Source organism: Crinia signifera, chromosome 9 (assembly GCF_055691185.1).
Source record: "Crinia signifera chromosome 9, ASM5569118v1, whole genome shotgun sequence".
NCBI lineage: Eukaryota > Metazoa > Chordata > Amphibia > Anura > Myobatrachidae > Crinia > Crinia signifera.
In genome coordinates, this window is record NC_139225.1 from 101,401,204 (window position 1) to 101,425,739 (window position 24,536).

At 40.8% G+C, this 24,536-nt stretch overlaps 1 long non-coding RNA gene across 1 annotated transcript in view; it reads left to right on the forward strand.

Annotated features, from left to right (window-relative positions):
- The first annotated feature begins 10,787 nt into the window (after nt 1-10,787).
- LOC146036665 (uncharacterized) overlaps nt 10,788-24,536 on the forward strand; it is a 74,097-nt gene continuing 60,348 nt past the window's right edge. Inside the window, exon 1 of the long non-coding RNA XR_014460914.1 lies at nt 10,788-11,026. This is a non-coding gene — a long non-coding RNA (uncharacterized LOC146036665). The remainder of the gene's footprint in view (nt 11,027-24,536) is intronic.

The following is a 24,536-nucleotide window of genomic DNA, read 5'->3' on the forward strand; positions in this document are numbered from 1 at the left end:
TAGGCTAGAAGCAAGAAGAAGAGAACTGTGGTATACAGGATATTTACATCTAGTGCTGTACATTTTTCATTATCCCAAACAATAGACAATTATCATCTGCAACTTTAGATAATATTAAGCCTTTGAGTGCCTTCATCTCTGTGAGAGATGTGCAAAATATCCACTAAAAATCCCAGCGCCGCTCACATTTGTTATATAAATTCAAATAAAAAAAAGTGTGTAAAAAAAGATTATATTTGGTATATAAGAAAATCATTACAGGTCGTTATGATGAATAAAAATGTTTGCCTGGCAATTTTCACACCAATTTTTGACAAATTCACTTTAATGGTTAAGAGAAAAATATTCTTATTTTGCAGATGTTGTTATGCCTTTCACCCCACAGACACCTTTGGATCTAAAGGTTAAATAATGTTAGAAAGCAAGCAATATTGGGCCTGATTCAGGCCTGATTGCTGCTGTGTGGACTTGCCCGGGGAGCCATTATCGATAGATTGTGTGAGGCCAACCTGTGATGAAATCCTGCGACTTTTATTAATCGCTAGCCGTTCGCAAGGTGACTGACCGGAAGCCAGCGTTTGAGGGTGGTAATCGTCCGTTTTATGGGAGTGCCAAAAAAAACACAGGCGTACCTAGACATTTGGAGGGAGGGTGTGTGACATCAGCTCAAGCCGCAATCACGCTAATTTCATTGTAGCCGCCACGTAAGTCCAATGCGATATGCGTGCTGGATACTGGCGATTACAATTACACTGTAGAGTAAATGGGACAGATTCTCATGGTCTGGGAAAACCCCCATGCCAGACCATGTTTGGCTGGTGGGCGGGGCAAAGTCCCGTTCGTGTGGAGCCCCAGATGTAAACAGAACACCGGAGCCTGGCTGCAGCAGTGAGGGGGTCCCAGAGAAGCACCTGAAGACATCTGGGACTTGTGGTTCTCCAAGTCCCTGCATGCGGTGCAGGTTTGCTGGGACTCGTAGTTCCACAGCAATACACAATAGGTTTAAACTTCTTTTTACACATTTATCAGCTCGATGTCCACTGCCCAGGGGCATCGAGGACTTGTATAATAAGTTCCCCCCGGCTGTGGCATTACCCTGCTGGCTTGTTGGGCCCGGTGCTGGTTCTTGAAAAACAGGGGACCCCTAGTCATTTTGTTCCCCGTATTTTGGGAACCATGACCGTCCCTTGAGCCTGGTGCTGGTTTTATAAAATCCTGGGGACCCCTATTTGGTTTGCCCCGTGATTTTATGAAACCAGGACCGGCTCTTTGAGCCCGGGGCTGGTTATGCTCAGGAGGGGCAATACATTGCCATATGCCAAAAGTAGTATTTTGTCGTGTTGCACTTAATGGCCGGGATTTTAGTAAAAAAAACACTGCAGGTTATGCATCACTGTTTTTTATTCTTTCATTTCCTTTGAACTATGAATGTATTTCTATTTTGAAAGGATTGTAAGGCTTCATGAGGCTTCAAAGGAAATATCATCTTCTCTCATGACTTTCCTTTACTAGCCGGTTCCCTATAAAAAATCTACTAAATGTGTATGTTACTCTGGCCTGATACTTATTATTATTTTTATGTGTACTGCTTGAGCTTTCAGTACTTATATTTTCTTTTAGCAAGAAGCTGTTGTTTTTGTTTGTCTCCTATGGGAGTTTGAATAAAACTCTACTATGTGAAGATGTTTGCTGTGAGACTAGGGAAATGAATTATTAAACCAATTGAGCAAATATTTGGAAGCATCAAAATATTACTTATTATAATGGCTACTTGTAAGAGTCGTGTGCCTGTTAATCAAACATGTCAATGGTGTATTTTGAATTATTTTTATTTTCTTGTCTTTTTATCAGTTTAGAACTGAACTTTATTATACTAAACAAGAATCACGTTTTTTAAAGTAAAAAAAATTGATGATGGCATGATTACTAATTCATGACACAATAATGCATCTGAGTAACACTTGATAAGAATTCAATTGTATGTAGATCTATTTTTGTTGAAAATCTAGGGTGGTTTACAACACAACGATATGTTCCAAATCTATTCCTTGGTGTGCAGTTTTAGCATTTAGCATGTAAGCATACATGTGGCACAATTGTATTTAGATACAGACTTCAAGATACCTAAATAGAGCTTTTATGTACAGATCTTCCAAGATGACCCATTCTATCCTGATACCGGTACTTAATTAATTGGTCATTAAATAAAGAAACTTTCACATCAACTAATTAACTTTGTAATGGTAATAGTAAATTAAATGAACAGCTGAGGTGGAGAATGGTTTGTACAGGGTGAACAGGTCATGTTGCAGTGTTTTTGACTATGAAGGTAACACAAGCTCTTCCTAAGATATTATTAAATGCAAAAGAAAAAGAAAGGTGCAAACTAGGTCAGAAAAAATGATACAAACCATAACTTTCAAGTGTAGAGAGACAAAGAGGTCTTGCACATACAAAATGTACAATTTATAAAGAAAATATATTGTGGTTTATTTTTAAAAAGTTCCAGGGACGGGGGAGTTGGGTTGATCCAAGATTGTAAAACCGCCTTGCCGGCTGCCACACTTATTGCTTTCACTAATTTTTTACACTCCTTGGTTATTCTTTGGGAGTCGGGTATAATCCCAAATATCGCCCACTCTATTGTAAAATAGAGGTGTGTAGTGGTAAATGATTTAATTTGTTGCCAGAACCTGCGAAGCATAGGGCATGTCAAAAGGCAATGGATGAGCATTGAACATTTAGTACAATTACTTGAGCCTGACATACCTGCTAAGAATTGAAGATTAGGCGAGTAGTATGCTTGGTGAATAATGTTAAGAAACATTTCTTGATAACTTGCTGCTGGTATGCAGGAGGTGATGTAGGATTTCAGTAGTGTGGCATATGTAACTGTTGGAAAGTTAGGTAGCCATTGTGACATGCCAGACTTGAGTTTGGAATGATCTATCTGGGAGTTGAGGATTCGATAGTGAATAGAAATGGGTAGGTGTAGAGGATCTCAACACTCCATCTAAAATATTATATAAATAAGAGTCTGACAAATGTCTTAATACTTCGCTTACATAGTGTTTGCATTTGGGGAAATGCTATCGGAAAGTCCCTGAGGACAGGAAAGTATTGGCATGCTGTTGAAAATGTCATAGGTTTGCCAGTTGCATAATCTATGAGATTATTAACATTTTTAATTCCCTCTTTGTTAAATAATGTAAAGGGATAATCCGCCTCCCCATGCTGGAAACTTTGGTTACCCCGAAATGTCAAAAACAAACTTCTATGGGGGTGTAATGAATATTCTCGTTGAAGAATATGCCACAGGCGGTAGACTGACCGCAATAAGGGGTTTTCCCTATGATTTAGAATAGTTTTTGCTTCAAGTTTCCGGAGAAATGAGATTAAGTTCCCCCCTTTCTAAGAAACCTGCCTCAAGAGCACTGTTGGCATAAATTTCAGTATCATGTATCCAGTCTCTGAGAACTCTAAATAGACTAGCCTGGTTATAAGCCTGTATGTTTGGGCATCCAATACCTCCATTATATTTTATCTGTTGCAGCTTCTGCAGTGCTATTCTTGGTTTCTTTCCCTTCCATATGAAATTTCTAAAAAGGGTATTTATTTAATTAATATCCGAATTGCTAAGTAGGACGGGGAGGGATTGTAACATATACAGCAGTCTTGGTAAGGCAGTCATCTTGATCAGGTTAATTTGTCCCAAGTAGGACAACCTAAGATGTTTCCAACCATCAAGATCATTTATTATAGAATGTATTGTGTCCTTTACATTACTGCGATTCAGCTCTGCAGGGTTTTTTGCTAATCGGATTCCTAAATAAGTAATGGTGGATTTGGCCCATGTAAATGGTAATTGTCTGCACCATCTTGGACACTTCATTCCCTGTTTCAAATAGAGACCTTTGGATTTGTCAAAATGTATTGGAATCCCGAGATGTTTCCAAGTATCTTGAGTAGTTCAAGAATATCACCCAGAGTATTTTGGTTTATTTATATACAGTACGACATCATCTGCGAATGCCAATAATTTTATCTCCTTATTACCTATTTTAATGCCTTTGAAACAGTGGGTCAATAGACAAATTCAAGAGGAGAGGGGATAAAGGGCACCCCTCTCTCTTGCCTCTCTGCATGAGTATGGGGGGCCCTCTCTTACCATTAATCAATACTGTCGTCATAGGTCATGTGTAGAAATATTTAATTAGATTTATGAATTTAATATTAAAGTCTCTGAGTTCAAGTATTTTAAATAAATGGTTCCAGCACACAGTATAGAATGTCTTAAAAACTTAAAAGCATGTTATCAGATTCTTTTTCTTGGCTAGAGGTGACATTAGCTGCTACCAGGGGCGCATCCAGGATAAAATGACAGTGGGGGGCACCATGATAAAAGAGGATTTGGGTGGGGGAGGGGAGGTGTTAGTGGTGCCAGTGTACATGCTAAGAGGGTGGTAAAGAGAGGGTGGGAATGGGATTAAAAATAGGCCCTGGCATTTAAAGTACTCAGGCCCACCACGGCGACAAAAGTGAAGGATGTAGTTGTGTGTGCGCCGAAGTCGCACTCCGGAAAAGGGGGTGTGGCCACTCAACAGGGGACGTATCCTTAAATGTAGTGTACCACACCATATACAATTCTACACATTATGCAACAAAATACTAGACCCCATTATACTTGCCCCTTACACATGATGCCAAATGGAATGAGCCAAAATTCACATAATGCCACATGGATTGAGCCAAAATTCAAATAATGCCACATGGATTGTGTCAAAATTCACATAATGCCACACGGATTGAGCCAAAATTCACATAATACCAAATGGATTGAGCCAAAATTCACACAATGCCACACTGATTGAGCCAAAATTCACATAATGCCACACGTATTGAGCAAAAATTCACATAATGCCACATGGATTGAGACAGAATTCACATAATGCCACACAGATTAAGCCAAAATATGCTTCATAAACAGGGACATTGTCTGCCAAAGAAGCACATTAAACATTTACACCATAATGTCCATTACACGTTAAGTTACACGCCATTATGTCCATTATGTATTATGCAAACACCATAATGCCTATTTAAAATTATGCTACATAACGGCTGCTTATCTACATGCTCATTGCCAAGGGTTCCATGCTCATTGCCTGAGGTTCCACGCTCGTTGCCATGTGGGATTACATGCTCATTGCCAAGGGGGAATACTGTACATGCTCGCGGTAAATGGGGGACAGCCGCCAGGCAGAAGTGATAGCCACTGTCAGTGGCAGAGCCTGGCTGTATTCAGAGCACTGCAGGTCCCGGCTATTTGAAATAATACCCCTTTCACACCAGAAAATGCATTCCCAGGTTGGCCCCTTTACACCAGTCTAGTCCCTGCATTTTCTGGTGTGAGGGGGAGAGAAAACCACCCCTCCCCCCCTTTAAACAGTTATCTCATTTAACCGGCTATATCTTCGGAACCAACTGACCCATTTATATGAGACAAGTATCATATTGAAGAACTTTAGTGTGAGCTTTGAATGATTTTGGTGGTGAAACTGGAATGTTTAGTTCCAGAGTAATCTGCCCTCAAACATGAACAGCCATGAAATTACATTTCAAAAATAAAAAGATTGGTTTAACCGCAATATCTCTGGAACTGATTGACCGATATGGACCAGCCTGGTATCATATTGAAGGCCCAGCGATTTGGAATTTAATGAGATCAACAAGCTTCTGTGATGCCAAGGGGGGAACTGGCAGCCGTCAGAACCGGGTGGGGGTCGGAATTAACGGGTCCCATATTATCCTATGGGGAAAACGTTACAGCTTTGCCAGGGGATATCTCCGGTTCCCGTTGGGCTAGAGACACAGGGCTTGTTGGAAAGCCCTGGTCCTCAGTTACAAAATGAAATGACAGAGGGGCACGTGCCCGGGTGCCCCCTCTGAATCCGCCAATGGCTGCTACTGCCATTCTAATTGCTTTTGCAGTGGTGGTCCTTTACAACAAAAAGTACAATTTATATTGTTATAGATATTTGATTTTACTTTTTTTTGCAGCATGCAATAGTAAGCAATAAATTGGTAGATACAATAGATATAGAGCTTTCTAGTACCACACATTTAAGCAGGTCTACCCAGCCTCAGAGGTTTACTAGGTGATGGTGCCTTTGGACTCCCTGGTTCCATACTCACGCTCTGCAAAATCTGGTGTGTGCAGATAGCTAAAGCAGTACAGCCACTAGTGGCGTGCGGTGGGGTGAGGCAGGTGAGGCACAGCCTTTCCTGTCATACTAGTGCATATGCCGGCGTTTTTATTTTATTTTATTTTATTTATTTTTTTATTCTGTTTTTTATTGAAAGAAGACACGGATACAAATTAAAACACCAACAGTTAATGGGACATCATCCAACAAATTAGTTAACTGGAAGTATAACGGCATGTATCCATGCATATACTATCAAAATAATGAGTCCAACATCCTTTAGCTCCGTATCAGTTTTTAACAAGAGAAATGATTAGAAAAGGAGGAAAAAGAGAGGGAATGAAAGGTAAGGAGGGGGTGACCTAGAGCCGAGGATATATACATAGAGCATAATAACAACATATATGCATTATTAGTGAATCGTCATTCAAAGCTTCCAGATGTGGTGATATAATCTTTATATACTTTTGAGGATTTATACTCTATCCACGGGAGCCACGTAGTCGTAAACTCAGAAATTCTGTCCCTGGAGCCCAGGAGCAAATCCTCCATGTTCATATAATAATCTAGTCTAGAGAACCAGGAATATCGGGTGTGGGGGGGGGTACAGGATTTCCAAAAAGTGGGAATCACCGCACATGCAGCATTTCCTAGGTGACTTAATAGTGATTTCTTATAAGCAGATATGGACATAGAAGAGTGATTCAGCAGCCAGAAGGCTGGGTCAGTTCTCTCTCCCATTTTTGAGTAAAGAGAGTGTTTGTTTGGGAGTTGGTTCGTTGTAATATCTGGTATAGGAAAGATATTATATGACTGGGGTGTGTGGGTGAGACTCAAAGTTTTTCAAATGTGGTCAGTTCTCTGGAAGCCTGTCTAAAAATATTTCCTGTGAACAGGAAGTGTCGTACCTGCAAGTACTTCCAGAAATCCGCTCGTGGTAATTCCCATTTTGTCTGTATGTCTGAGAATTGTTTCACTCCAGACATCTGTGCCATCTGGCCCACTCGAAAGAGGCCCTCTAAGGCCCAGTTCTTGTAGTGGGAGAGAGTGCAGACGGGAAGGAATGCATTGTTGCCTAGAAAAGAGGTAAGGGGACCAAATTCTGAAGATATGCCGGCGTTTTCAATTTATAAAGTATGTCAAAAATACAAATATTTTATAAAAAAAATCTTATTTTTATTATTCTAATCATTTTTATAGTCAACACGCTGGAGTAAAAAGTGCCTCACCTGGCTACCTTTTCTGCACATCTCTTATCAAAACTCAGTAAAGCTCCAGCAGTACACACTGCTGCACATGTGTTTATTGCTGGTATGTACCCCATGGCTCATATATTGTGTGCATATCTGGCTCTGGTACTTGCCAGGGACTCTTGAGCCATTTACCTGACCGCACGTCCATGACAGCCACATTAATAAAACTAGAATTGATAAGCCCACAGTCACTCTTTCTTGCCCTTATAGCGACTACAGCGAGTCTGTTGGTCCATCTTACATGTACGTAGTGAATATTAACGGAGATACTCACGAATTGGGGGTGCCGGATATCTCTCTGACAGCCGGGATCCCGACGGTTAGTATACCGACACTGAAATCCCGAATGTCAACTGCTGGACATTTGGGATCTTGACCAACAGAGGCTTTTCTTCCTTGTAGGAGTTCACAACCCCCATAGGCCGAGAATAGAACCTGTGGCAAGCATAGCGAGCCACCGAGCCTGCATAGGGCTTTTTTTGCGCTCCCCTTGACCGTCGGAATCCCAACCATTGGCCGGTCATACCACACTCTGCATTGGTAGCACAAGAAATAAATAAAAAATTGCTCTATACATTATTATCTGGAAGTAAACCAGCATCAGAACCCTGATGATTGCCAAGTTACTTGCTTCAAGTATAGGCCCAGATGCTGTGATTTAGCACAGCTCTGCAGGAGAGGAATACAAATTCAAATTCATCAATGGTTTAAACCATTATAAAATAAACAAAGAAAACAATCAGTTACTCACATTAATTAGATGAAACAAATGTTAGAAGTTTGTTCAACTTCAGGTATAAATAATTTCTGAAGAAATATACAGAAACCCATCTAAATTGTGGAATACTGCACCAATGCCACACAGAACATGAAATATTATTAAAGATTAATAATCTCTTCAGTACACAGTGCCAACTGTCTGATATAATATTCTAATAACGAAGAAAACATTTCTGAATAAAACCATAGAAAGATAGTTATGTTTGACAATCAAATATTTGTTGGTTAGTCAACATTTGTCTAATCCTTTGTGTGAGAAAGTAAAATGAATTAACAGTCATGTTTTATGGAACATGCACCTAGAAATAGAAACCAATTACCAGCAATGTATTATTTCCTTCTTTTTTTTATGGAATTTGAGTTGACAGGCATACAGTATTGATTTTTTTTGTGTTCAAAAGCAAACATGGAACATTTGGAATTCTGACATTTCTACTGAAGATTGCAATCTTTAATAAGTGCTTATGGCAATTGCACTTTATGGTGACATTGGTGCTTAACATTTTTCAAATACCTACAAAAAACACTAGTTTTCTAATTTTTCTTAGCATTAACAATTAATAAAACTTTAATATGTTTATAGCTCGTTCACTTACTTGGCAGTGGTCAATGCGAAATGAACAGTCCTGAAAATAGAGACTGTTGGTCCCATATCATAAATGCAATGTCAGTACACAATGCCTGGCAGACCAGGTTACTTTATAATTTATTATTATTTATTAACACTTTCTTATATAACACACACATATTCAACAGCGCTTTACAGAGAATATTTTGAACATTCACATCAGCCCCTGCCACAGTGGAGCTTACAATCTATATTCCCTACCACATACACACGCAGACACATTCCGTCTAGCGTTAATTTTGTTGGGAGACAATTGACCTAAAAGGATTCGCAGAGAGTCGAGGGTTTTACATTCCTCTTCAAACTGCAGGTCATGGCGCTTTAATTGAAAAAAATATATAAATAAATAGAAAATATATAAAAAATAATCCACTGCTGCTGCTGGTGTTTAGTGAGTCTGCTGGAACTCACAGTAACAAGAAGAAGGGGTTGAGGATTTAAATACCGTGCACTGCTAAGTGGAAATATTATTTAGAGTGAACTCCACTGAATAAATTTACACTGGACACACTGTTAATTATTTAAGTATAGGAAAACATATGATTAATACCGCTTCAAGAAGCACATTTATATTAGCACTGGTAATTCATACACAAAATATTTAGAAAAATGGCTAATAAAGCATAACAACAACAGTAGAGGGTAGTCCGTTAGTAAGGGAATCTCCATAAGGTCAGGTCAATGGGTAAATAAAAGGGTTAAATCAGGTCACTAATGCAAAATAATTTGAAAGTCAAGCAGGTGTTAGAAGAAGGCAAGTTGCTAGCACACATATAGCCAATTAGCGAGTAGGCAGTCCACGCATAAAGCAGTCACTAGGCACGTGAGTAAAAGCAGCAATTAGTACTGTGGGGAATAAATGTAAATCTCATCCTCCCTTTAGTGTTCTTGTTTGGAGGAGGAAGATGGGGAGCCATACAAGTCGACGGCTCAACCGAGTAGTGGTACTAGTGAGCATCCCCAGATAAATTTTACCCCAATACACGGGGGCAGGCGGTTACCTCTCCTGCTGGTGGTGATGCGCACAGTTGCTGCCAAGTGAAGGCGGCTCCGGGGGACATGACGTGGCAGACCAACTGTGTATCAGAGATTAGTGGCCATGGAGAATTCCCACGTAGAGTGGAAGTGACGTCGCCGCGTTTCATTTCTATGACAACCGGAAACTTTTTCAAGAGAAAAAGTTTCTGGTTGTCATAGAAACAAATATATCACCACTGGGAACCAGTGGTGATATATTTGTAACAGTAACGCCGATAGGAGCAGGAGGAGGCACACGTGGGTGAGAGACAAGGTGCCGTCACATAGGACCGCCATCATCGGCAGCATGAGTGAGGTCCATCCGTCAGTCTCCTCCAGGCGGGACACTCCACAGCCATACTGTGCAGGGCTTCATCACACGGCATTACACATGTGAAGTATGTGCATACCGTGTTTTGACACATCCATTGTCAATTACTTGATCTTATAAAGTGGCCAACTTACTTTAAAAAAACTTTTGTGTTCGGCAATACTACAGATAACAACTTGGCAAAACATCCATCCTTATTATTATAAGCAAGTTCATAGTACCTTCCAGACAAAAACTGAAAGCCGTATATTTATATCATCATTGAATATCAAGTTTCCTCATATATATGTTATATGTTTTATAAATATTAGTATTTATTAGTATTTTTTTTCATTATTATTTTGTATTTATAGGTGGCCACCTAATTTAATAATATTTTTATGTATCAAAATAAATTGTATATTAATTATTTTTCTTGAAACAGTCTCCATTCTTATTACTATACATGTGCTCTCCTCCATGGTGTATCAGATTTAGATTTTTACAAACTAGCACAGTTTTCACATTTCCTTTTGGGAAATCAGTGTCATAGAAACCAAACGCGTCAACGTCACTTCCGCTCTACGTGGGAATTCTCCGTGGTCAATATTCTCTGATACAAAGTTGGTCTGCCGCGTCCTCTCCCCCAGAGCCGCCTTCACTTGGCAGCAACTGTGCGCATCACCACCAGCAGGAAAGGCAAACACCCACCCACCCCCTAGTATTGGTGTGAAATTTATCTGGGGACGCTCACTATTACCACTACTTGGTTGAGCCGTCGACTTGTCCAGCTCCCCATCTTCCTCCGCCAAACAAGAGCACTAAACGGAGGGTGAGATTTACAATTATTCCCCACAGTACTAATTGCTGCTTTTACACACGTGCCTAGTGACTGCTTTATGCGTGGACTGCCTACTCGCTAATTGGCTATATGTGTGCTAGCAGCTTGCCTTCTTCTAACACCTGCTTGACTTTCAAATTATTTTGCATTAGTGACCGGATTTAACCTCTTATTAACCTATTGACCTGACCTTACGGAGATTCCCTTACTAACGGACTACCCTCTACTGTATTAATAGATTCTGGTTCCGTGTGTAATTATATGGACACAGGACTTGTACAAGCTTACTAGGTCTGTAGCATACCTCTAGAAACTATTTATGGTCCTATTATTTCTGGAACTGTTAATCAAGAAAGTATGCGTATGATATTTAAACCATTAATAGGGAGACATAATTTATGTGCTGGATCGCCACAGTCAGAGAGCTGCAGCCCCGATAAAGTAGACTCAGACTCAGCTGTTTATGAACTAGGCTGTCGTGACCTCTAATAGAAAGGGATACAGATTATAAGAAGATTTGTGAGAGCCATTTGAAAATGTCCATTCTGTTTTTGACACAAGACTCCTTCAAAATATATCCTGCCAACCTGGAGCACCTGGAAGTTGCATGGAGTAATATTATAACATTCTACACTCTTGTCTGTGGTGCTGGCATGCTTCTTTAAAGATATGAGTAATTTTTATTTTTTATTTTTTGTTTGCAAGATGTTATGGGTCTCAGGTGTTTCATATTCTTGAACAAGATTATGGGCCTTATTCTAGTTCACTCTTAGAGGCAAATTCCTTCTCAAATGGACAAAACCATGTGCGGTGCAGGTGGGGCAGATATAACATGTGCAGAGAGAATTAGATTTGAGTGGGGTTTTTCTTCAAAGTGAGATCTATATTGCAGTGTAGAAATAAAGCAGTCAGTTAGTATCCCTGCATGAAACAAAATAACACCCAAATCTAATTCTATCTGCACCTGTTACACCTGCCCCCTGCAGTGCACATGGTTTTGTCCATCTGAGAAGGAATTTGCTTCTAAGATTGAACTAGAATAAGGCCCTATGTTTGGAGTGGCGTCATGGTATCCAGTACACAAATGTGAAGAGTAAAGACACTTGCCCAGACTCTGGGACAAGTATTTACCTTTAAAGAATGATGGTACTTGTTTCCTATCTGGGCGCCCATCGCGGGCATCGCGGGTACATCGCATGTCATTATAATGACATGCGATGCGACCGACGCGATTACCGCGATTTTACATAGGGACCAATGTTAAATGTCCCAATTGACCCGCGATGACCACGATTTACCATAGGAAACAATGTTAAATGGATCAATTTCCCCAAATTATCATAGGGAACAATGGGAAATGGGGCAAAAACACCCCTGAACATAGAAATGTCCCCCCAAAAGTAGTTGACGCCACCCCGCCATCAACGTGAACCCGAAGCGTGGCGAGCGCAGCGAGCCCGCGAGGGGGCGGCGGTACGCGTCCTCCGACCTTTTCATGCCTTACTATCCACTAGGGCGTGGAGTGAGAATAGAATAGTGTGGCGAGCGCAGCAAGCCACCGAGCCCGAAGCGTGGCGAGCGCAGCGGATACCTTCACAGTTATACGCGTCCCCTCGCGGGCTTCCCAGGTGTCCATGGCGACGCGGACACCTGGGAAGCCCGCGAAGGGACGCGTTTACCTGTGAAGGTATCCGCGTGCGCTCGCCACGCTTCGGGATCGGTGGCTCGCTACGCTCGCCATACTATTCTATTCTCACTCCACGCCCTAGTGGATAGTAGGGCATGAAAAGGTCGGAGGACGCGTACCGCCGCCCCTCGCGGGCTCGCTGCGCTCGCCACGCTTCGGGTTCACGTTGATGGCGGGGTGGCGTCAACTACTTTTGGGGGGACATTTCAATGTTCAGGGGTGTTTTTGGCCCATTTACTATTGTTCCTATGCTGATTTGGGTAAATTGATCCATTTAACATTGTTTCCTATGGTAAATCGTGGTCATCGCGGGTAAATTGAGGCATTTAACATTGTTCTCTATGGGAAAATCGCGGGCATCGCGTCTGGCCCATCGCACCCGATTTTTTATCAGCCGCGATGCCCGCGATGGCCCCGATTTTACCCCTGATGCCCGCGATTAAAATCGTGGGCGCCCAGATAGGAAACAAGTACCAGAATGATCTTACCTGGCACAGAGAGGTAGATGTATGAAGCACTGACAAGGGAGAAATTATAAAGTGCTTGGTACTTTATCACTAGCCCATCAGCTCCTGACTGTTAAGTTATAGGCTGGGTTTAAAAAGGGACAGTTTGAAGCTGATTGGCTGGTGATAAAGTAACAGGCACTGTATCACTTTTCCTCCCTTATAACTGCTTCATTCATCTACCCCTAAGTGTTATAAAATTGAATTGAAATACTGCAAACCCTATTAGTGATAACTTTTATTCAATCTAGGTTTCCATTATTGAGTATTCTTTTGCCGGAGCAGATGATGGGTTGGTTACTGAGCACTGAGTTACTGTAGCTGGTGCACCTATCGGGTGACCGATCCGATAATATTAGTGAAGATAATTGGATATAGATGGGGGATGTTTGTAATATTGAGATCTCCAATGCTTGGAGTATTCAGATTAGGGTATGATGTACTGTATAAAGTGAATATTACCATCCTTATGAATCTTCTGGATAATGTGAGTCCAGTGTTGGTGACAACAAATGTCCTTGGTTGCCCAATGTTTTCAAGGGCTCAGGCCTCCCGATTTGGCGTGTTAGATATCCTCCTATACACTGGAATTAGGGATAATGCAGGTATCCCAAAATGTCCCGGATATTAGCGTCCGGCTTCTTCAGGAGCAAGTACTTGCTCCTGAAGAAGCCGGATGCTAATATCCGGGGAAACGCGTTGAGTTGACCTAATTGCTTTGGTCCTCTCTCCCACCGACGTTCAAAAAAACCTCCAAATTTACTGGACATTCCATTTTGGGATACCTGCATTATCCCTAATTCCAGCGTATAGGAGGATATCTAACATGCCAAATTGGGAGGCCTGAGCCCTTGAAAACATAAGGCAACCAAGGACATTTGTTGTCACCAACACTGGACTCACATTATCCAGAAGATTCATAAGGATGGTAATATTCACTTTATACATCATACCCTAATCTGAATACTCCAAGCATTGGAGATCTCAATATTACAAACATCCCCTGAAATAATCCCCTGATTGCTCTTTTTTAGATCAATTTTTCATGTGGATTTTTCATGTGATTTTTTATGTGATTTTTTTATTATGATAAATGTACATTACCTTAATTAAATATTAATTGTTGAGAACCGACTTGTCTCAATCCTTGGAAACAGCTAGCGCTGGCACATCTCTTGTTTTTCTCCTTTCATACAATTTGGGCTTGACAACCCAGTCGCCATTTTTTAAGTTGCCAAAAGGGTGATCCAACAGGTATGAAATTTGTTGGTTTAGAGGTTGTGTCGTTGGATATTTGGGGAGGCAATAGGGAAAAATTACTGCTCAAAAGGGAATCTTTTTGGATGTACAATCTGCAGACCCTACACCCTGAGGGACTAAATGAAGGGATGGAGATCACTGCATTTATTGGTTGAATGTACGGCTGCCCCATGAATTATTGTTGTTGCTGCTATCCCTCCCTCTCTTTTTCGTTTTCCCCCTCCTATTGCTGCTTCATTTTAAATATTTTAAATAGTCTAAATATTTTAATACATGTTTGTATATCCTAAAATCGATTTTATATGAAATTATTTGATATATTATATGATCTGGTTGCTTGTTCAATTATAGGCTACTGTTGGGAGCAGATTTTTCATGTTTTTTCCTATATACATTTATATGTTTTTTCAACTTCTTTCCATGTACTCAAAATAACATTTTTATAACTTTTTATTGTATTTTTTATATATGGTGTATATGCAAAATGTTTTGTATTATATATGTTTTATTGTATAAAAACAGGCAGTGGAGAATGCCGTTTTAAAGTTCAGTATAAAGATACACAGTTTTCTGCTTGACGGGCAGTCAAAACAGCTGTTTCTGCTAATTGCGGTCACAGCAATGAATAAAAGGAGGATACTGACTGACGCTAGGCCAGCCCTCTGACGAAGTCCATTGACGAAACGCGTAGGGGCGTGGCCTAGCATCGTCACCAGAAGGAAGGAGATCGAGTAAGAGTGTAACCGGCTCCAACTTACTGGGTGATATATACCTTCTCATGCTGTTTTATCTGCGGTACTATTAGACCGCCCTGTTTGGTACGTTATTCCATCCTCCGGATGGTCTACTTTGTCCTGTGTGTTGTGAATAAATCTTTAAAAACAGACTCATGCACTATCGAGCGCCTGTTTTCATTTCATTGTTCTAGAGATACCTGTTGGACCCAGGGAACACCGTTAAGGTGGAAAAACAGAGCTGCCGGGTTTAATAACCGACCTGAGTGCTATGAAGATATAATTGTTCATAATACTGGACTGATTTGCACAACGGCTGGGACTTGCAGTTCCATTATAAGTATTATTTCTTTTTTGCGCACTGTTATTCTTGTTTTTATATATATATATATATATATATATATATATATATATATATATATATAGTTTAGATGCTGTCACCTCCGGCACTCCCGCTACCCCCGTTGGGGCTAGTGTGCTCCGGTGCCCTCCCACAGGGCAAAAGCCAACACTATACTGGAGTAAATAGGCGGCACTTGAAGTCTTGTGAAAATGCAAAGAAGTGTATTGAATCACATCAACGTTTTGGGGAGAGTTTCCCCTTCATCAGGATGATGATGAAGGGGAAAACTCTCCCCGAAACGTTGATGTGATTCAATACACTTCTTTGCATTTTCACAAGACTTCGAGTGCCGCCTATTTTCTCCAATATATATTTATATATATATATATATATATATATATATATATATATATATATATATAGAAGCCAGGGGTGCGGCACTCCAACCTTGTCTTAAGAAGCAATAAAGGAACACGCAAGACTGCAGTGTGTACTATTAACGTTTCAAATGTTTAAATTTGTCTTCAGAATAAACAAACATACAGTGAGACATACCTTTATAGTGTACACCATGATAGAAGTCAGCGTGCAGGAGCGGGACCACACACCCGTCCACGCGCCGGAACGGAGTGACGTCATCATAATGCGCCCGCAGCCCTACGGCGCAACCTGACAACAAAACATAGACAATAACCATGACAACACTTAGAAACTCGTATACATATAGACACATAAAGCAAACAATCAAGCAATGACAGAAACATCAAACGGTATAAATATAGAGCAACAGTATCAATGTAGATAAATGTAGCAAAGATATAGAAAAAGATATACCAGCACAGGGTAGCTGGATTTATTTAAGCGCAGAGAATGAAGGATTCTCATTCAGACCATAAGGTGCTATAACATTAAGTTTATAAATCCAGCGCGCTTCCAGCCTGAGTAATTTTTTTGATCGATCCCCACCTCTGATGGAGGGGGGCACACAATCGATCATTCTGTAACGAAGGCTATTAAGCGGGTGACGATTCTCAGCAAAATGACGTGCCACCGGCTGTTCACTATGGCCACAAGTAAGAGCTTGTTTAATGGCACTGCGGTGACCCCCCATACGTTCTTTAAATTTTCTATCGGTTTTACCGATATAATTTAAACTACAGGGGCAGATAATTTGGTAAACAACGTACATCGAATCACATGTGAGACGATGCCGTATGCTGAATTTTTCCCCAGTATGTGGGTGGGAAAAAGAATCACCTGGGAGTAGAAACTGGCAAGTGACACAAGAACATTTGATGCAACCCAATTTGGGTGCTCCAAGAAATGTAGGTAAGGGCTTTGTTTTGGGGATTTGTATTTCAGTTTTTACTAACATGTCGCGAAGGTTGCGACATCTCGAGTAACATGGCATAATGGTTTTGTTAGAGAATGGTAAACTGCCATCACTTTTAATAATAGGCCAATGCTTTTTAACTGAAGACGTAATGTATGGGGAATTAACGTTATATTTGTTAACCCATGCAATGCGGGTATCTGAAGTATTTTTTGCTTTAATATTTTTATTGACCACTGCTGATTTAGACTCGTCAAGCAGTTATATATATATATAACGAGAGTACAAAGCACAGGCTACATGTCGTCTTGATAATGATGCTGCGGGCATCGAAACGTTGACTGGTATTCATGTACCCTGATGTATCATTTTGACATGCTTTCAATGCTTCACTAAAAATCTTGTTGAAAAGACCCCTGGAGTGACACTGCTTTGTACTCTCGTTGTTCTATACCACTGGAGGCACCCGGGGCAGTAGTATCACATCTACAAGGAGTGCCAAATCTTTCTTGCATCTATATATAACCCAGCTGGGTTACGGAGCCTTTGTTCGCCACAGGCGTGGTGACGTCATCGGGGACGGACCCGGAACTGGACGGGCGGCGTGCACGGTGACTGGGGAGCACGGTGGAGGTAAGGTGTATTTAAACGCTGTTTGTTTTACATTGTATTAAGCCTGATGAAAAGCGAGTAAAGCTTGAAACGTTGCTGCATACTGCAAGACCCTTGTGTCCAGTTTTTTCCTGCTATTGCTAAGTCCGACGAGTGCCTGCTCTCCTCCATCCTCTACATTACCTGGGTGACCAGGTGTTCAGCGCACCAAGGCAGTTTGAAAACCCATCCTCACCTGAGTGCCAGTCATCCAGCATATATATATATATATATATATATATATATATATATTAGTCCAGGTCAGACTGCACTCTCACTTAATTTGTCCAACTTTGGGGTGCCTCACAAGAGGGCTTATAAATAAAACATAAACCCCAACAATAGTGTGTGGGTTCTCACTAATTTATTTATTTATTTATTAACAGTTTCTTATATAGCGCAGCATATTCCGTTGCGCTTTACAATAGCAGACAGTGATACAACAAAACAGGGTATTTACAGACAGTCAAAATGTAGGAGGGCCCTGCTCGCAAGCTTACAATCTATAGGGAAATAGGCAATGATACATAAGGATAGATACTGTATTCTTTATTTCATCGATTCCACCAGAACGCAAGGTTCTATGACTGGTTCTGGAATTTGATAAGCTTGCCTGAAGAGATGAGTTTTAAGGGAACGCTTATAGGTTTGGAGACTGGAGAAGAGTCTTATTGTGCTTGGGAGGGCATTCCACAGAGTGGGTGCAGCCCGAAGAAAGTCCTGCAGTCGGGAATGGGAGCGAGTAATGAGTGTGGATGAGAGACGCAGATCTTGGGAGGAGCGTAGAGGTCGTGTTGGATGATATTTTGAGATAAGAGAAGATATGTATGTTGGTGTAGTTTGGTTTATGGCTTTGTGTGTAAGTAAAAGAATTTTGTATTGAATACGGTAGAATACAGGTAACCAATGAAGTGACTGACAGAGTAGCTTTGCAGACGATGAACGTCTGGCTAGGAAGATCAGCCTTGCAGCTGCATTCATAATGGACTGTAGTGGTGAGAGTCTGTATTGGGGAAGGCCAATAAGGAGACTATTGCAATAATCAATGCGTGAGATGATGAGAGCATGGATTAGAGTTTTTGCAGTGTCTTGTGTAAGGTAAGGGCGAATTTTAAATATGTTTTTTAGGTGGATGTGGCATGATTTTGAGACAGATTGAATGTGGGGTACAAAGGAAAGTTCTGAGTCAAGGATAACACCTAGGCAGCGAGCTTGAGAGGTAGGAGTGATTGTCATCTTCTCAACAGCGATAGAGATATCAGGTTGGTAACTACTATTTATTGGCGGAAATATAATTAATTCTGTTTTTGAGATATTAAGTTTGAGGTGGCGAGATGACATCCAGGATGAAACAGCAGAAAGGCATTCAGAGACACGGCTCAATACAGATGGGGACAGGTCCGGGGAGGATAGGTAGAACTGAGTATCATCCGCATACAGATGATACTGAAATCCAAAGGAGCTGATTAGTTTGCCAAGAGATGAGGTATAGATTGAGAAAAGCAGGGGACCTAAAACTGAACCCTGAGGTACTCCAACTGAAAGAGGTAGCGAAGAGGAGGTAGAATCAGAGAAACGAACAGTAAAGGAGCGGTTAGAGAGGTAGGATGAGAACCAAGAGAGGGCTGTGTCTTTAAGACCTATGGATTGTAGTGTTTGTATGAGAAGTGTGTGGTCAACAGTGTCAAAAGCAGCAGAGAGATCTAGAAGAATTAGTAGTGAGTAGTGGCCTTTAGACTTAGCAGTGACCAGATCATTCACAACTTTAGTCAGTGCTGTCTCTGTGGAGTGTTGTGCACGAAAGCCTGACTGATGCGGGTCCATTAAGTTGTGCGAGTTAAGAAAGTGTGTGAGGCGAGTATAAGCAAGTCTTTCAAGTAGTTTGGAGGTGCATGGAAGTTGAGAAATGGGACGGTAGTTTGAGAGAGAGCTTGGATCAGAATTCTGTTTTTTCAGAATCGGAGTAATAACTGCTTGTTTGAACAATGAAGGAAAGACACCAGTAGAGAAAGAGAGGTTACAGATTTTAGTTAAGATTGGAATGAGCACAGGAGACAGAGATTTACTTATTTGCGAGGGTATAGGGTCAAGAGGAGAGGTAGTAGAGTGTGAGGCAGAGAAAAGTGCAGATACTTCCTCTTCATTTGTGGGATCAAATGAAGCAAATGCTTCAGAGGGCTCAGGTATGGAATTGAGCATATCATCGACTCAGTTGGAGCTTACCAATTCATCTCTGATCTTGTCAATCTTATCCCTGAAGTAGGAAGCAAGATCTTGTGCATGGATAGTGGTTGGTGGCTTGGGTGAGGGAGGGTTGAGAAGGGATTTAAATGTATTAAAAAGACGTTTTGGGTTAGAAGCTTGAGCAGAAATGAGAGTTTGGAAATATGTTTGTTTGGCAGTTTCCAGGGCATAACTATAGTACTGGTAGATATTCTTATATGTAAAGAAATCCATTGGACTGTGAGATTTACGCCATTTACGCTCAGCTTTGCGTGAGATATTTTGTAGGTGTCTCGTTAATTTAGAGTGCCACGGTTGGCGTCTAGGCCTACGTGGAGTGTGGTGGGTAACTGGAGCTACTTCATCCAGGGCTGTTTTGAGGGTTAGGTTTAGGTGTGATACCGCCATCTCAGGAGTAGTGAATGCAGAAATAGGAGCAAGCTGTTGTTGCAGTGAGGAGGAGAGTACTTGAAAATTAATATCATTAATATTTTTGCGGGCTTGAGGTGGATTAAAGGATTTCTGTGTTTTTGAGTTAGAAGTACTAGAGGACAGCATGCAGGTGATAAGGTTGTGATCTGAGAGAGGGAAAGGAGAATTGGTGAATTCCGACACTGAGCACAGCTTAGTGAATATCAGATCAAGACAGTGGCCATCCCGATGAGTAGAGGAGTCAGTCCATTGGGAGAGGCCGAGAGAGGAGGTTAGAGAGAGTAGTTTGGAGGCATGAGCAGCAGATTTTGGGCTATCAATAGCAATGTTGAAGTCACCCATGATGATGGTTGAGATGTCAGCGGAAAGGAAGTGAGGGAGCCAGGCAGAAAAATCTTCCAGAAATCGTGTTGGCTGCCCAGGTGAGCGATAGATAGCTGCAACACGCAGCGAGAAAGGAGTGTAAGTTCTGATGGAATGTACTTCAAATGATGTGAATGTGAGTGATGGAACCTGAGGTATAACTGTGTATGTGAAGGATTGGGATAGTAATATTCCAACCCCACCTCCTCTGCTGTCACCAGGCCTGGGTGTGTGTGTGAAGTGGAGAGCACCGTGTGACAGGGCTGCAGGGGACGCTGTGTCTGATTGTGAGAGCCATGTTTCTGTTATAGCCAGCAGGTTGAAGTTGTTTGAAATGAAGAGGTCGTTGATGGATGTTAATTTGTTGCCAACAGAGCGTGCATTCCATAACGCACATTTTAGTGATTTGGGGGATGAAGGGAGGCATTTGATGTTTATGAGGTTAGCTGGATTACTATGTTCCTGAGAGTTAGGTGCCTGTGAGCGGGGCAGGCAGCTGGGGCCTGGATTAAGTGAAATGTCACCAGCTAATAGAAGCAGTAGAGAGAGATAGGTGTAGCTGCAGGTGGTTTGTGAATGTTGTTTCTGGCGACAGTTTGTGGATGTTATTGTCAATGTGGAGAGATATGTAAAAATCTCATGAGTGTTAATAAGAGGGGTGTGGATAATGGAGGCAGAAATGTGTATAGAGGGCTGAGCTTCAGGGAGAGAGAGAGAAGAGACTGATTTTGAGAGAAAACCATGGAGAGCGAAGCAGAGCAATAGTTTGTAGTACATGGTATATTTGAACAGTTCTATTGGCCAAGAGTTATATTAGACTTGCAATAGTTAATACCAGCTTACTGGTGTTGCTCAGATAGTCATTTATAAACCCTACATATATGTGAGTGCACAGCTGACCATAGATTGCATACAATGCTATGGCATGCAGTGAAGTCAATGTTTTCAGTTGTAGAATTACCCTGTATTTTGTGAAGCAGGCACCAGCCTAATATGGCTCCAATTAGCAAGTTTGCAATGTCTAAATGTACAAACACAAGTATTGCAATATAGAAGCAGATTATGTTATTAGAATGGATGAATCACATACACAAACAGGCAGCAGAGTGACAGTGTGAGTATATAGGAGTGCAGGTTAGGTACATACGTTCAATTTTAGTGGTTAATGCAATGGGTTTTTAAACTTTCTTAGGCTTGAAGATGTCTTGGTGTTGAGTTAATCTGTTTAAGTCCTGAATAAGTCCTGAATTTGTTGTTTCATTACAGAACCCTTTTAAATAAACCCTTATAAAAATAACCCAACAGCCCAGGCTACAACAGCCTAGTGAGGCTCTCTTATAAATGATGGATTCTGTCCATGTGAAGTCAATACAACTAATCAAAGCCTGAACAATCCACCCCTCCCCAATTACAAGGCAGGCAATAAAACTCCTATATAAACAAACATTCAAATAGCAGATTGCCAGCACTTGAAGACAAATTAGTTTAAACTTATACAAGAGCTCTCAAATCTATAAATAATATTAGCACTGTCTTGGATTACCCAATCAAAATATTTGATTCCCTGTTAAGCTGCAGGAGCAGACAGGCCAGTATACCAATAGCGATATTTACCCAATCAAAATATTTGATTCCCTGTTAAGCTGCAGGAGCAGACAGGCCAGTATACCAATAGCGATATTTACCCAATCAAAATATTTGATTCCCTGTTAAGCTGCAGGAGCAGACAGGCCAGTATACCAATAGCGATATTTACCCAATCAAAATATTTGATTCCCTGTTAATAATAGTGGGATGTGGAGCACTCTCCACTATAACAAGTAATCAATACTCTGTTATAAAATCATTGATGAATTTATTCCAACTTGCACATCAATTCAGTAGAAATCCATTAATCCTTCATGCCCGACGTTTCGGTCCTAAACAAACGGACCTTTATCAAGGAGCTTTAGAAAGATGGGGGAAATCATTCTCAATGTAGCCATAAGATTCACCTCAGCAAGGCAGGAACAGCTAAAATATATATCTACAGTATATTACAATTTCCGACACTCACAGGATGCAGGAAGATATATTGCCGGGTGCCCTCCAAAGGTGCACCCGTAGGACGCCAAAGGGGTGAGGCGGCATTCCAGTCATAAAAAATATATACTGAAAGCCAAAACTTGGTAGACAATATTTCAGCACCTTTTATGTGGTCACCTAAGTTTACCACACCATATACAACCTACAACGCAATAGTAACCCCCTTATACTGTACTTGCCAAAAATCACACTGACTGAGTCAAAATTCATGTTATGCCACACAGATTAAGGCAAAATTCACATTTTGCCACATGACTTGAGCCAAAATACACACTATACCAAACAGATTGAGCCAAATTTCACAATATGCTTCTCAAACAGGGACATTGTGCGCCAAAAGTGTGCATTAAAATTAAATTTACACCATGATATCCATTACATGTTAAGCCACACACCATAATCTCCATTATGTATTATGCCAAACACCATAATGCCATTTAAAAATTAAGCTACATAAGTGCTGCTCACCTACATGCTCATTGCCAGGGGTTCCATGCTCGTTGCCATGTGGGATTACATGCTCATTGCCAAGGGGGAATACATGCTCGTGGTAACTGGGGGACAGCCACCGCCAGGCAGAAGTGACAGCCATCAACAGCCGGGCAAAGAGCAGGGTGCTGCCCAGCTGTATTCAGAGCACTGCATGTCCAGGCTATATGATATAATACCCCTTTCACATCAGAAAATGCAAGGATTTACCTGGGAATATGGTCCCATGATCATGCAGGGACATTTCCGGGCTGGCCTCTTTTTCACCAGCCTAGTCCCAGGATTTTCTGGTGTGAAGGGGAGAAACACCCTTTAACGAGCTATATAGTTATAGTTAGCTTCAAATTATTTTGTCCCATGAAACTAAGCCATTTGGTTTCAGAGAAATCTGCCCTCAAAGAACATGAACAGCCATGAAATTACATTTCAGAAAGAAAAAAAAAAAAAAAACGGTTTACCCGCAATATATCTGGAACAAATGAACCCATATAAACCAGCCTGGTTTCAGTTTGAAAGCCCAGCGAGTTGGGTTTGAATGAAAACAACTTTGAGCGTCTGTGATGCCAGGGGGGGGAACTGACAGCCGTTGACAGGTAGCAAATAGAGCACTTACTGTTGCAGATTTGAACTTGTTTAGAGTTTTTTTTTTTTTCAGCAATGTATGTCCAATTGATTTATTGCCAACTCTGCAGATGCTTCTATAAGTTTAAATAACTTTAAAAAGTAGAGCTAGTGAACCTGTACTGTGGTGTAGACTGCAGTAGCCGCCAGATTGCTATAGCACAATTGTGGTATATTAGACTAAATAATGTTTAAATGAGAACACAAATAAGACAGTCAGAAAAGCACTGCAGTTTGTATATATTTATTTTTATGACTTACTATTGAATTACTGAAAATGAGTTTGGACATCTTACGGTTACCTTGGTATTTTAACCAGCAGTTCATGTTCAGTCATATATTAATATATTGGGTTACTTTATGCTATCTTGCAGATAGACTGTACATTAAACATTATCACAGCACATTGTTTTCAGCATTTCTATGAACTGTAAAATGAGTCTGTTGCATCTGATTCCCATTATTGTTTTGGCGTGCTATGCAGTACACATTCATTATGGTACAATTATGTTTTGACATTGTTTCTGCCCTCAAGGTCCCAAAAATAAAATATCCTATTATTGTATTTGTACTGGCTCTTATTGATCACACAAAGTAGAGGTTCTGGTACCTGACATCACAGATTTACCATTTAGATCACTCCACACAAGGCACAAATAGATTTTCTAGTTTGGCTTTATAATCCATTGTGATGCGTTGAAGAAAAATTGATATATGAATACACACAGTCAACAGATAATATAAAGAGATTAACATTATTGCCATTTACAGACA